The following is a 14,504-nucleotide window of genomic DNA, read 5'->3' as shown; positions in this document are numbered from 1 at the left end:
AGGCTGGAGTGCAGTGATGCAGTCTCAGTTTACTGCAACCTCCGCCTCCCAGGTTCAAGGAATTCTCTTGCCTCAGCCTCCCAAGTAACTGGGATTACAGGGGCACACCGCCATGCCCAGCTAATTTCTTTTGTATATTAGTAGAGACCGGGTTTCACCGTGTTGCCCAAGCTGGCCTCGAACTCCTGAGCTCAGGCAATCTGCCTGCCTCAGCCTCCCAAAGTACTAGGATTACAGGCATGAGCCACCACACCCAGCCAGTTTCACTACATTTTTAATTAAGGACATAGATGAAAATACTAGTCTATCCCATTTGCTACTTCCTTTACATTCATCTTGAGAACTGATAAAGCAGACAGCAATGTTCAAGGCACCAACTTGTACTCATCCCCCAGAGTTGTTTCTAAAAGCTATCTTCCTCAAAAATAAGGCCCTTAGCTTAGTGATTTCATTATATTGAAGTAAAGAAAAAACAACCTTAAAATGCTATACTTAAAACATTGTCAGCTTTGCAATAGTTAACACAGACCCACTTTTTAAATATGACCAAATTTCTACACATATCTTTTCTTCCTACACATCATATCAATATATCTCTGTATTTATTTTTCTCTTGACAATCTGTCTTCCCACTTAGGTTTTCCTATATTAATTTGCATGAAATAGAGAGATAAAATAAAGTTATTGGGCAAAATGGTATATACATGTGCACAATTATTGTCAGGAAAAATAGAAACTCAGCTCAAACAGTATAAATAAAGAAAAAAATTATTGTCTAATAAACCTAGCATAAAAATTGCATACCTGCCTTCATCCAAGAACACAAATAATATCATCTGGCCACTATCATTCTATTAGACACATCCTCCTCTCTTCCTACCCCCTCTAGCGGTCCACAGTGTCTATTGTTCTCATGTTTATGTCTGTTGTACTTAATCTTTAGTTCCCACTTGTGAGAAGATGCATTATTTGGTTTTCTATTCCTGTGCTAATTTGCTTAGGATTATGGTCTTCAACTGCATCTGTATTGCTGCGAAGCACATGATTTCATTCTTTTTTATGACTGTGTAGTATTCCATGGTGTATATGTACCACATTTGCTTTATCCATTCTACCACTGACTGACACCTGGGTTGATTCCGTGTCTTTGCTATTGTGAATAGCACAGCAATGAACATAGGATTCCATGTGTCTTTTTGGTACAACGATTTAATGGCTATTACTAAAAAGTTAACAAACAGCAGATGCGTGTGAGCTGCTGAGAAAAGGGAACACTTGTACACTGTTGGTGGAAATGTAAATTAGTCCAGCGACTGCAGAAAGCAGTCAGAGATTTCTCAAAGAACCTAAAACAGAGCTACCATTACATCCAGCAATCCCATTACTGGATATATACCCAAAGGAAAATAAATCGTTCTACCAAACATACAGTCTTTTAAAAACACAAATGATGTCATGTTTCTCAGCTTGTTAAAGTCCTCCCAGAGATTTCTACTGCATACAGAATTGTATCTGTTCCCCAAAACAGTTTATTAGCACCTGCATGGTTTGGCCCACACAGATGCTAGTAAAACTAACCTTGCATGGGCCAAGCTTCTGCCTTCTGCTCTATCTGCTTTTTCTCTGTAGCATAAGACTTCTCTATCTTCTATTTCTCTCTAGCATAGACATCCTTTCTTTCTCAGGGCTTTTGCACTTGTGTTCTCTCTGAGACACTTATGGCTAGTTTCTTCCTGTCTTTCAGGTGACAAGTACCTTATTTTTTTTTTTTTTTCTGAGATGGAATCTCATCTGTTCCCCAGGCTGGAGTGCAGTGGCACGATCTCGGCTCACTGAAACCTCTGCCTCCCGGGTTGAAGCAATTCTCCTGCCTCAGCCTCCTGAGTAGCTGGGACTACAGGCACACACCACCACGCCTGGCTAATTTTTTTCTTTTTTTCTTTTTTCTTTTCTTTTCTTTTTTTTGTATTTTAGTAGAGACAGGGTTTCACCGTGTTGCCCAGGTTGGTCTTGAACTCCTGAGCTCAGGCAATTCGCCTGCCTCGGCCACCCAAAGTGCTGGCATTACAAGCGTGAGCCACCGCATGATGGCACAACAAACACCTTCTTACTAAGACATTCCTTAGCCACTCATATTAAGCTTCTGCCATCCTCACCCCATCCTGATCATCCTCTGTGGACCAATTCACCCTATCATTATTACCCTCACAACACAAAATTATCTTCTTCATTCCTCCCTTCAATTATTGTCTCCCCTACTCTTAAAAACAATATTCATTAGACTGGGAGTCACACATATGCCTACCACATAAAACTGCTTCATAAACTAGTGTTGGCTAAATGAATTAATTAACTTTTTGTGTTTTTAATGTGAGGCAATGACTTGCCGACCACAGAAGTGGATGCCCAGAATGGGAAAAATGGAAAACAATTGTGTCCTTTAGAATGATGACTTAAGTAGGCTTGTATCTCCAGACTGTGCTACCTGTCATACACATGCCTAGTGATAGTAAAAACAATATCTGTGTTGAAAAGAATGAGATTTTGTAAAAAGGTTAAGAAGGAGAAGGAAGATATAATATTATTTCCAACTTCCTCAGTTGAGAAAACAAAGACCCTGGAAGGTCTTTTAATGTTATTTATTTGACTTGTATTGTTTTACTGTTGTATTTGCCCGGAGTGCTAAAACCAAAATAGATAACAACACACATCGCAAATGCTCTTGGCTATAAGAATGTGATAAATTCACTTACATCTGGAAAGTCTATCTGACTTCCAAAGTTTCCTAAGCAAAATTCAGGAAGCTTTCCAAATTTGCCATCATGTGGACTTTCTCATTTGCTGTATGCATTTAAAACTATTTCAATGAAAATTTAAAAATTACCCCTGAATAATTCGTTTCTATACGAACAAGCACTAGGACAAACGAACATAAAACAAATAGGCAAAAATGCATGCATATATGAGAGAACAGGGCAGCATTTTCAATATGTGTCAATGAGAAAGAAAGGCATGCAGGCAACTAGGATTGAATTAAGGAAGGAAAGGAGGAAGAAAGAATGGAAGAAAGGAAGAAAGCAAAAGAAAAGAGAAAAGAAAAGATGGAAGGAAAAAGAAGAAAAGGGTGAAAGGAGAAAATAAGAAAAAGAAAATTTTAAAAAGACCAACATAATTATAAGTGGTAGAAACCAGACAGAGAAGCAACTTCCTCTCAGAGCATGGACAATCCCTGTTCCATTTCCAAGGGTCCTTATAAAGAGACACAAGTCTAATATTGAAGTCTTCTTCTCTTTGAGGGGTATGAGGCTCCTTTTTTCTCTAACATGTATCCCTCCAAAATCTTTAGTGCCCCTCCCTCCAACTCAAGAACATTTTATCTATAATGAATGACTCTATAATGAAACAATTTGTCTATATTTATTTATAGTGAAGTAAAGAAAGCTATTTTTTACAGTAAATGGAATATGAAAAGACAATTTCTATATTAAATCTTTAATTGTTGTGTTATTGCTGAACCAGCAGAGTTAAAGATCATATTTTGCCCTCTCTTTCACCTTTGATGATGTTCTATGTTCTGTCCCCATTCTGTGTGTCACTCTAGCTTCAAACCTTTCCTCTTCCATATTAACTGTATTTATTTTCTTAGTCTCCTGAATTTGGCATTCATATCATGTCCCAATATGATAGTTTTCTCTTTGCTCCTCACCACAACTATTAAAGCCTTCAACTGATTGATTCATTGCAATGTAACATTTATGTCCAAGGTTTCATATTCTTTATATGAGCAACACAAGCCCTTTGCCTTCAAATTCTTTCCACGCCACCTAGTTCTTTTCATTTTCCCACAAATTAATCCTTTAACAGCTACGGGGCTCAGTTTTATTATCTGTAAAAGTGGTTTGGATATAATCAGGCTATATCTAGATATATTCCAGACAACATAGGTCCTGTGAAATATTTCATGAAAGTAAATATGCATATAAAAAGGGAGAGACAGAGAGTGGAGATGAATTTACATGTCACTGAAGACTGTGTATTCACTCAAATCTTCACAAAGCCCTTAACCATTGTGTAATAACTGAGAAATTCTATGGCAAAGAAACAAATTTAACTTTATTGTCTATCCCAAATTTATTTGGCCACATACTCTTCCTTTGTTCATGTATGGTAACACCCATTAAAAGCCAAAGAAAATAACATTCATGACAGACACTTAGGAATAATCCTGCCTGGATATGTTTAATGCGCTGTTCCATTCCTGATAATATTCCAGAAGTTATGGCATTTCAATCAGTTGAGTCCTGTTTACAATTTCACCTGTGTAATTTAGCATCTACCAATGGCATTCCAATAAGGCCCACATACCAATAAAGATCCTGCTACTCAAAGGGTTACAGATGACAGCATCTCCAATCACCAGGAAAAATTAAAGGTCTCTAGGTCACAAAAGGTGGCATTCACTTAACAAACAAACTGAAGAATTACTTAGTTTTTAAATTAACATGTTACATATCACATTAATAGATTGTCATCACTGACATTAATCTTTATAATATAAACCATGCAATTTTTCATTTTATTTCAATTAGGTTGCATTAATTTGGCAGCAAAGAGTACTGACTTAAGTTTGTATTTACAGAGCATCAATTTTGCTACCCATTTTTTCAGAGGATTGACATAAAATAACTTAGTTGAGACTAAAGCCATAAATTATATTTGAACATGTTGCATGACATAGAATTGAATTAATAAAGTTGAAGCCTAAGCAGTTCCTTTCAATAGTAAACTGTAAGTACCATGTCTAAAAGTGACAATTGCTAGCACAGTATTTGCTAGATATTAGAAGTTTGATTGATTGAGTGTAGTGGAGCATGACTGTAATCCAGGCACTTTGGGAAGCCCAGGTAGGAGGATGACTTGAGCCCAAGAGTTGGAGACCAACCTAGAGAAAATGGTGAAAACCTATCTCTACAAAGAAAAAAAATACAAATAATTAGCCTAAGGTGGTGGTGCATGCCTGTAGTCCCAGTTACTCAGGAGGCTGAGGGGGGAGGATAGCTTGAGCTCAGGAGGCAGAGGTTTCCGTGAGCTGAGATTGGACCACTGCATTCCAGTCCAGGCTAGGCAACAGAGCAGTGCCCTGTCTCAAAAAAGAAGGAAGGAGAAGAAGGAGAAAAAGAAGGAGAAGGGGGAGGAGGAGGAGAAGGGGGAGGAGGATGTGGAGGAGGAGGGGGAGGAGGAGGAGAAGTAGGAGGAGAAGGAGAAGCAGGAGGAGAAGCAGGAGGAGGAAGAGGAATAGGAGGAAGGAGAAGGGGAAGGGAAAGCAGGAGAAGGAGAAGAAGAGGAAGAAGAAAAGAAGAAGACGAGGAGGAGGAGGAAGAGGAGGAGGAGGAGGAGGAAGGAGAAGAAGAAGTTGTTTGATTAATGCTTGTTGAAGGAATAGATGATTTTTTGGTGGGAGAAGAAGAGGAAGAAGAAAAGAAGAAGATGAGGAGGAGGAGGAAGAGGAGGAGGAGGAGGAGGAAGGAGAAGAAGAAGTTGTTTGATTAATGCTTGTTGAAGGAATAGATGATTTTTTGGTGGGAGAAGAAGAGGAAGAAGAGGAGGAGAAGCAGGAGGAGGAAGAGGAATAGGAGGAAGGAGAAGGGGAAGGGAAAGCAGGAGAAGGAGAAGAAGAGGAAGAAGAAAAGAAGAAGATGAGGAGGAGGAGGAAGAGGAGGAGGAGGAGGAGGAAGGAGAAGAAGAAGTTGTTTGATTAATGCTTGTTGAAGGAATAGATGATTTTTTGGTGGAAGCATCCAAGCCATGTGTCCAGGCTCTTGGTGTGTCTCATCACATTTTGCCTTTTTTCCCAGCTTTATTGAAGTACAGTTGATACACTAAAAGAAAAAAATGTACCCATGTATAATATATATAATTTTATGAGTTTGGAAACATGCATACATCCATATGCATATTTAATATCACAACCATAGTCAAGGTAATACACATATTTATCACTTCCAAAAGTTTCCTTGTGTCCCTCTGTGTGTGTGTTTTTTGATCTGTGTGTTTGTGTATGGTAAGAACAGACATGAGGCTCACCCTCTTATTAACAAATGTTTAAGTGTACAATGCTGCATTGTTAACTGTAGACACAGCAAGTCTCTAGAATGTATTCATCATGCATAATCAAAACTCTACTCCCATTAAGCAACAAACTTCCTCTCCTTTCTTCCCCCATCCCCTGGCAACAGTCATTTTATTCTCCACTTCTATGATTTTTGACTATTCTGGGTACCTAATTTAAAGTGCAAACTAGTATCTTTCTATGACTGGTTTATTTCACTAACCATAATCTATTCCAGGTTCATCCATGTTATCACAAACAGTAGAATTTTATTTTTAGCAATTTTATTTTTCCTGGCAAAGTCTTCTTCCCTAAAGATTTGGCAAATAGGAAAAGTCCCAGAATGAGAGAAGCAGCATGAATAACATGCTACAGCTAATGCCGAACAAGCCTGGACAGATTTATTAGAAAAGAGATTTTCTAAAGCCTAGACAGAAACATACTGTTGATTTCTTAGAGAGAAAAGTGTAGGGCAAGCTGGACAGGAAATGTGAAAAATATACTGGCCTGGCTGCATCGAAGAACACAGAGTAAAGGAAATGCATGCAATTGAGAATTGCATGTTAGCTAGCTCCTGTTGGGACCTTAGATTGTGCATTGGCTTTGAAACTGACCTGGCTTCTACGCCCTACAAATGAATGAGATATATTTTGAATATGTTACTTATGCAGTCTTGGTTACTTTTTCCCCAACTGGAAATAAGTCAAGTGATAGATTTGGTGACGATAGGCAGGTGGTGATTAATATTAACAGGTAGTACTTATTGAGATCTTGTTATGTGCTAAGAAAAACTCAAAATTATGTATGTGTTAATAATTCAATTCCCACAACAACCCATCATGATTGATATTATTCTTATCCTCAATTTATGATTTAAAAACTGCCACATGTTAGTTGGGCAACCAATGTCACAAACCCCATGGAAGACAAAGCAAACCCCAGAAAGGGGAGTGAGGTGTTTCTCTTAATGGATATGTTGCTGCCCATTTGGTTTACTTTTTTTTTATTTCAGTCTTGTTCCTTATTTATACCCATTGAGTTTAGTTTGTCTTAGCTTCTAGGAATTTCTGGGATTAACCTAATGTTCAAGCATAATAACTGTATTAGAATGACTGATCTGTTTCATTGTTTTATTTCTCTTTTTATGTGATTTTTTACTTAGACTATAACAATGTTATACCATTCCTGTGTTTTATTTTAAACCACTTCAATATTCTCAAGCAGCACTAGTATAAATTTTAAATAAAACACAAATACTGAACAAATACTGTGCACGTAGGGGTTGGATTTGGGAAAGAATGTAGCCACATGACAGCGTCTTGTTACCTTAATGATTATACTAGAATTTGACCCCTGTTTCATGGAATAGGACACATCTATTTTGCACAAATAGTTAGCAGTGGCTCCTACAGAAAACTATTGGAAATTTTACTTCGGGGTTTTAATTTTCTAAGGAAATGTACTGGATTCTTCATTAACTGTTTTGGATTTTGTGGCTAAGGACTTGTATTACATTTTTGACTCATGATTCCACAACTATGACAAACTCTGAGAAAACTATTGCCATATGAGAGTGACTTTTATCAGAAAATTAACTAAGAAGCATAGTCATTTAATTTCCTTTTATTTCAAGAAGAGGTACCCAAAACAGGCATTATTTGAACTCATAATCTGATTATTGAAATATTCTTAGTGGCTAGTAGATTTCATTGTTACTATTAAAAATGTTGAGTTCTTAATGAGGTCTAGTGTGAAGTGTATACTTTTTAGACACTCATTTCATTTCTATATTAAAACTTTTGAAAAGAAAACATTATTTATATTTTAAGAAAAAACATCATAATTTTGCAAGCAGTACATTATCAGAGCTATAAATCTAGTTGAAGATGTTGAACAAAAGCATTCAATTATTTAGATACATAAAAAGATACTTTATAAATAAAATAAATATTTTCCTCATAGTAAATATTATTTTAAATGATCATTTAAAAATACAATGGTTCCCACATGCTGAGGGCCATAAACATGCCTGAAACTGGTATTCCATAAGAAAAAGAAACATACATGCAGAAACATCTAATTCAGTAATATAATTGTAAAAGATTTGTACCAAACTAAAGTGATTAGTACCTTATGATTTGATTATATCAGCTATTTTAAAACTGACTACCAGCCCTAAAACTTACTTGACTGTGAATCAGGGAAATGTTCCCCCATCCCCATCTCACGGCGTGCAATGAGGATATGGCTTGATTCTTCAGTGTCCTACAGCTCAGATCCCTAGTGGGAGCATGCAGAGGAGCAGGTCATGGGGAACATAGGCTCCAACCCCACGGCAGCATCTAGGGTTGAGTGTTTGAAGCCCCAAGTGGACGTGTGTTGCAGTGGGCTCTTTCAGCTTAGCTGTCCTCAGGCGGTTTGGGTTCATCAGCTCAATTAGACCCCGCGCCTCACTGCAAGGACAGAGGGCTTTCTGTATCCCGAGGTTCTCGCCCTAGTATACCGGTAAAATCGGATCACAGGTGGGCTTGGAGAATAAGTGCGAGATTTTATTGAGTGGTGGAAGTAGCTCTCAGCAAATGGATGGGGAGTCAGACGGCGGATAGAGTGGGAAGGTGGTCTTCCCCTGGAGTCGGGCTGCCAGACTCTCCTCCATCTGCCCCTGGCCGAATCCGTGTTGTTGTGTCGTCAGGGGCCTGCCAGAGTCTCTCGGTGTGTTCTTCTGTTAGTGTGCTCCTCTCAGCGTCCAGCTGCTTGTGTGTGTGCCCAGTAGGCTCTCGAGGTTTTATAGGCACAGGATGGGGGGTGTGGCAGGCCAGAGTGGTCTGGAAACTGCAATATTTTGGGTGCAAAAACAAGAGTGCCTGTCCTCACTTAGGTCCGTGGGCACAAGACCCAGGGATGGACCCTCACCAGGGACCCTGCCCTTCTCTACCTAGCACTTCCGTACCCTGCTCCCTTATCAACTGGACAATCTCTAATATATAAGCTCTTCTTAACCAACCTTATATTTAATCTGTTACTTAAAACACTGTAGCAATCATACTTGCCCTAAATCTATTTAATTTAGGCTCTCTCATTTAATCCATTGGTTTGTAATTCAGACTGCCACTAGTCAAATGTATGGTAATGATCAATGGAGAATACCAGACTCCTAGGTTTACAGTGCATTTACATCTTTTAATTTATAAAAGTCATATTATTTTTAAACACTTCCTCTGTGAAATGGGAGATCTGACCATGTAAACCTTTTATTTATAAACCCTACTTTTGACCCTCTTCAATTGAGAACAGAATTAAAACATAATATTTGATGGATAAGGGAAATCTCAGGTTCATGCACAGCTGTCAATGCTCCTTAGAGCATCATTTCACAAAACCATCTTTCTGAGAAGATATCTTCTTAGGAAAGACTGCCTGCCAGGAGAGTAACTGTTGTAAAGCAATCAAGTACTTTTAATTAAAAAAAAAATCCCCAATACCTCAAAATGTTTTCCCTTATGACCTTAAATCCTGGGAGGCTTTCATTTTCATCCATTTCTGTATTGCTTTGACATAATTAGAGCAAAGTATCACAGATGCTGAGGATAATTTTTTTAAAACCTGGGCTGAGGTTTACCAGATGTCTAAATCACCCATTGTGAATTATTAGCAATTTTTTAAATTGTTCTGGGAATGTAGATTTACCTCAAGAGCCTCAGAAACTAATCTAATCTCTACTCTTTGAATGTATATGAGCTCCAATATGATTGAATTTTGATTTATAAATAATTACCCTGAGTAAGCTCCATATTATTTCATGAAATCTTAAAAATATGTACAGCATAAACATTACAGTTTGTCCTAAGATTCAAAATGTGTAACTTATTGGGAACAATAAATGTCAAAAGTGATTTCAGCATACAAGAGTGTAAACTTTCATAAAACTGGCATTCATTTCTTATGGTACCTTGTTGGCTAATTAGTTACATTTGAGAAATTAATGGTTTTTACGAGGAAAAGCAAAAATACTTTACTTTTAGATATCCAGATTTGGAAATGGATTAAACAGACTGTTTTGCATAAAACAATGTAGATTAAAAGCTCAATTAATGTAATCAGTTATCTGAGTGTCAATTTGCCAATGAAATTTTATGTAGGTGTAAACTTGCCCTGAATATGCCATTTTCCAATAGGAGATAAAAAGCTGTTTATACCATCTGGAATTCTGGACAGGGACAGCGTTTTAGTGATTGCATCAGCAATGCAGTGCCAGTTTCGGAGATAAGTGTTTTGCGGGGGAAAAGAAGAAAAGCAAATCTGTAAGATTTATGCATACCACCTCACGCTCATGGTAGTAAGAGCTGAAAATTTGTTTAACACTATGGCATAACATGGGTGAGCCCAAAGCGAAGATAAATTAGCATCAGTGTCCCCAGCAAGCACTTATAGAGGAGATGGTTTAAGAATGGGAGTGGTAGAAGGAGGAGGGATGAAAAACCAAGAGAAACGAGTTGAGTCTGACAGAGAAACACATTGCTGTGAGCATCTCCTAAGATTACAGAATGAGTTCACCAAAAAATCAACTTTGCGATGCTCATCAGATAGACTATGTACTCAAGTCCTCTTCATTCCTGGTCTGGTCTCTTTCAACAGCCTCTTACCTATTCTTTGCACCTGCAACTTTCTCTCTCATTGATTTCTCCTTCAAGATGTTTTAAGAATTGTTATTATAAAATGGAAATCTGACTATATCACCTCAGGTTTTCTGGTTTCCATGGCCATAAAGTCTGAACTCTTCCAATCCTCCAGAAATGCTCTTGAATACTCCATGCCTTATAGTACTTGTTTTGCTGAAGCCTCATTCCATAAACAGTTAGGCATTTCATCAACTTCTTACCCTATTTTCAGTCTCTCTAGCCCCAAACCACCCTGTCCTTGCAAATGTTTCTGACTGACTAAACTGTTTCCAGACTCAGCCAAGTAGAGATTGTTACTCCTTTTCTGTTTTCCAATGGCACTTTTGAGTTTTCTTAAAAAGTACTTATTAGTCTTGCACTTAGGCATGATTGATTGAATACCACATTTATACTGACATCCTCATCCCCTAACAGATGTGAACCCACAAAGACAAGGAATAGGAGAAGAAAAAAAGAGAGACAAAAGATGACATTGTTTGGGAAAATGGAAATCAGATGGGAGAATAGTAGCTTAGTGAAGCAGAGAAAACTGTGTCCAAATTGCTTGGAGGAAGAGACAGATGCTAAGAAGAAATTTCAACTTTGCCTACATACCAGTCCTCTCTGGAAACTCCAAGTTTCATATATTCACATTTCTGATCTCTACAACAAATACATGCTTAAACTTCATATATCTTAAACAATATATTACCTAATATAGGCATAAATAATACTTTTTAAATAAAGGAATCTTTTAATAATTACTTTTATTTATTAACTTTGTAACATCTATTATTCTGTAAATCACTTTTTAAAAATTTCATTTAATGCTTATAAAAACTTCCTGAATTAGGTATTACTTATTCTCCCTTAACAGGAGAACTGGGACTCAGACAGGATAAATAGCTTCAGTAAGGTTATAGCCTGGCTGTGGGCAGAGATACATTTTGAACTCAAATTAGTCTGAACCCAAAGTCAGTGCTTTTGTACTGCCTAAATTGCTTTTATTTAGGGTTTTGTTTCTCCCTGCAAAATATTGGCTTAAACAAAATGTCTGAGAAGGTGGGGAAAGAGAGGGGAGTTTCTCAAATATTTTTGAGGGAACAATTCAAATGTCAAAAGTAAGTAAAAATGTTGTGTTCCCACATTACATTTCTAGCCCAGGGCCTACACTAGTGGAAAGACCACTAGTCCTTTCATCTTGATCCTGCCTCTGACAACAGAGAAAGAATACATGTGTTTCCTTTTTGGGCACTAATATTCTGATTTTGACATTATCTAACCTATAAATCTTATCAAGCTTTCTTATTTGATCATCGAATTTCAACATATTGGAGGAAAGATGAAGGGACTTACAGAAGTGAGAAGTGTCAGTTAACAGTAAAAAAGAAAAGCAAATGTAGTGAAAACTAATAAATAACTTTCTGTTTATATTAAAACAAAATAAAAATGATGCTTATGTTCCAGCAGTGGTTGTGCTATTCTCAAGATTACATTCTTCTTAAGTGAAATTTTACATGATACTATTGAATCGGTTAGCTGCCAGGCAGGGTGATTCGTGCCTATAATCCCAGCACAGTGGGAGGCCAAGGCAGGATGGTTACTTGTGTCCAGGAGTTCCAGACCAGCCTGGGCAGTATAGCGAGACTTCATCTTTACAAAAAATTAAAAAGTCAACCAGGTGTGGTGGCATGTGCCTGTAGTCCCAGCTTCTCAGGGGGCTGAGGTGAGAGGATTCCTTGAGCCTGGGAGGTCGAGGCTGCAGAAAGCCGTGATCACACCACTGCACTCAGCCCAGGTGACAGAGTGAGACCTTGTCTCAGAAACAAAAAACATCCCTGTAGTTAATCTAGACAGTAATGTCTCTGAAGATATTTTTGGCAGAGAGGTAATTTTTTTACATTTTCAAATTTTGATCTTTCTATTTGAGAACTGTCAAGCACACATAAGACAAGGTAAGACCAAGGCTTAACTAACTTAACCAGTGAAGTTATGAGTCACTTCAAATTCAGTATTTTTTGCATAAACAGTAGAAGAAAGTATAGGCGGAAATGGCAGATCCCTGTGGTCCATGTTCCATATACCCAAAAAACATTGAATCAGAAATGGCTAGGTGACTGCAACAGGATTGGAAAGACACCCAGCTGTTGAGAAGCTGTTTCTACTCTGCATCTAAGCAGTTTTCTATTTGGCAGATCTGTTGTGAGGGGAACAAGACAGAAAGCCCCATAGCTCATCTGAGTCCAGGTTGCAGTGGAAAATTCCCTGTGACAGCCGTCCAGAGGAAAGCAGGGAATGTGGGGTGGGGAATAAATGATGGCTTCAGAACAGCTTCTCACGGTTTCCCAGCCTCCAGTGTTTCCAGAGAATCACAAAGCTTTCTACCAAGACTTCCATTAGTTGTGGTTGAAACTTTTCTGTGTATGGCCCTTGTGGATACATGCAAGGTTACAAGAGTGCCATAGAAGAATCATTTCCTTGCATAAACAACTGAGAAATGGGAGAGAATTTTGAGTTGAATCATTTTCTGATAGCATTTTTTGGGTACCTCTGTTGAGAATAAAATTCTGTTTGCTAATAAATAAATAGCTACAGTCTCCACTTGCCTTTAATATATAGTCATGGTTATATTATATTATCTATGCTGATATTATGGAATATATATTTGATTTTTTATTTCCATTTCTTAGCATACGACTCCTAAAATCTTTGGAATCTCCAGAGTGATAGGAGTGATATATGTCTTCTGTTTATGAAAAAGTTGACTGGTGGCTGGGGGTCTCAGATAGCAGCAGGATAGGGGCTGGTCACCAGAAAGATCAAGGCATGATTACAGATTTGTACTTTCAGTCCCATTCCCCACCTTCCGGGGAGGGAAATTGGCTTGGGGTTTGATTTGTTCCCCATTTTCCATTGTTGCCTTCGTTCTTGCTTCCTTAATGAAGCCTCCATAAAACCCCAAAGCAGGGAGTTCAAATATGCTTCCAGGTAGTTGAACACATGAGGTTCCTGGAAGATGGCATACTTGGAGAGGGCACGGGAACTCCATCCCACTTTCCCCATACCTCATTCTGTTTATTGCTTCTAGTTGCTCATCTGTATCCTCTGTATTATCCTTAAAATATGTTAGCCAAAAAATGTGAGTAAAGTGTTGTCCTGAACTCTTTGAGATGCCCTAGAAAACTGACAGAATCTGAGGAGGGGATTGCGGAGACTCCAGCGTATAGCTGATCAGTCAGAAGCACAGGCTGTATTCGATATATCTGATAACTCATATCTCAAGTGGGGAATAGCCTTGTCGGGGGGCTGAGGTCCTCAACCTTTGAGATCTGGCATTATCCTCAGTTAGGTAATGTGAAAATTGGATTGAATTAGAAGTCACATAGCCAGTCTGTCTGCTGGAGAATCTCTCAGAGAATTGACTGGCTGCTGGTAGAGAGAACACCTCACCTTCCGCCCCCACCAGCACACACACATTTTGATGACAGGAGATGCTGTGTAGTATTGACTATGTAAAATAAAAAGAAAAAAACACATATATATGTGATATATGTATGTGATGTGATATATGTGAAATATACATATATATCTCAAATGGCTTGTTTAGTCAAGTAAAAGAAAATGATCTGTAATGTGCTCTTTAAGAACCAAAAAATTAACCTACATTGAGAGTCTATTATGTGGCAAACCCTCTTACTACATACTTTAAATAGGGTATTATGTATGGATGCTAGATC

The sequence above is a fragment of the Colobus angolensis genome, unplaced genomic scaffold, assembly GCF_000951035.1.
Source record: "Colobus angolensis palliatus isolate OR3802 unplaced genomic scaffold, Cang.pa_1.0 Scaffold339, whole genome shotgun sequence".
Lineage (NCBI taxonomy): Eukaryota > Metazoa > Chordata > Mammalia > Primates > Cercopithecidae > Colobus > Colobus angolensis.
The sequence above is the reverse complement of the archived record's forward strand: the minus strand, read 5'-3'. Positions refer to the sequence as shown.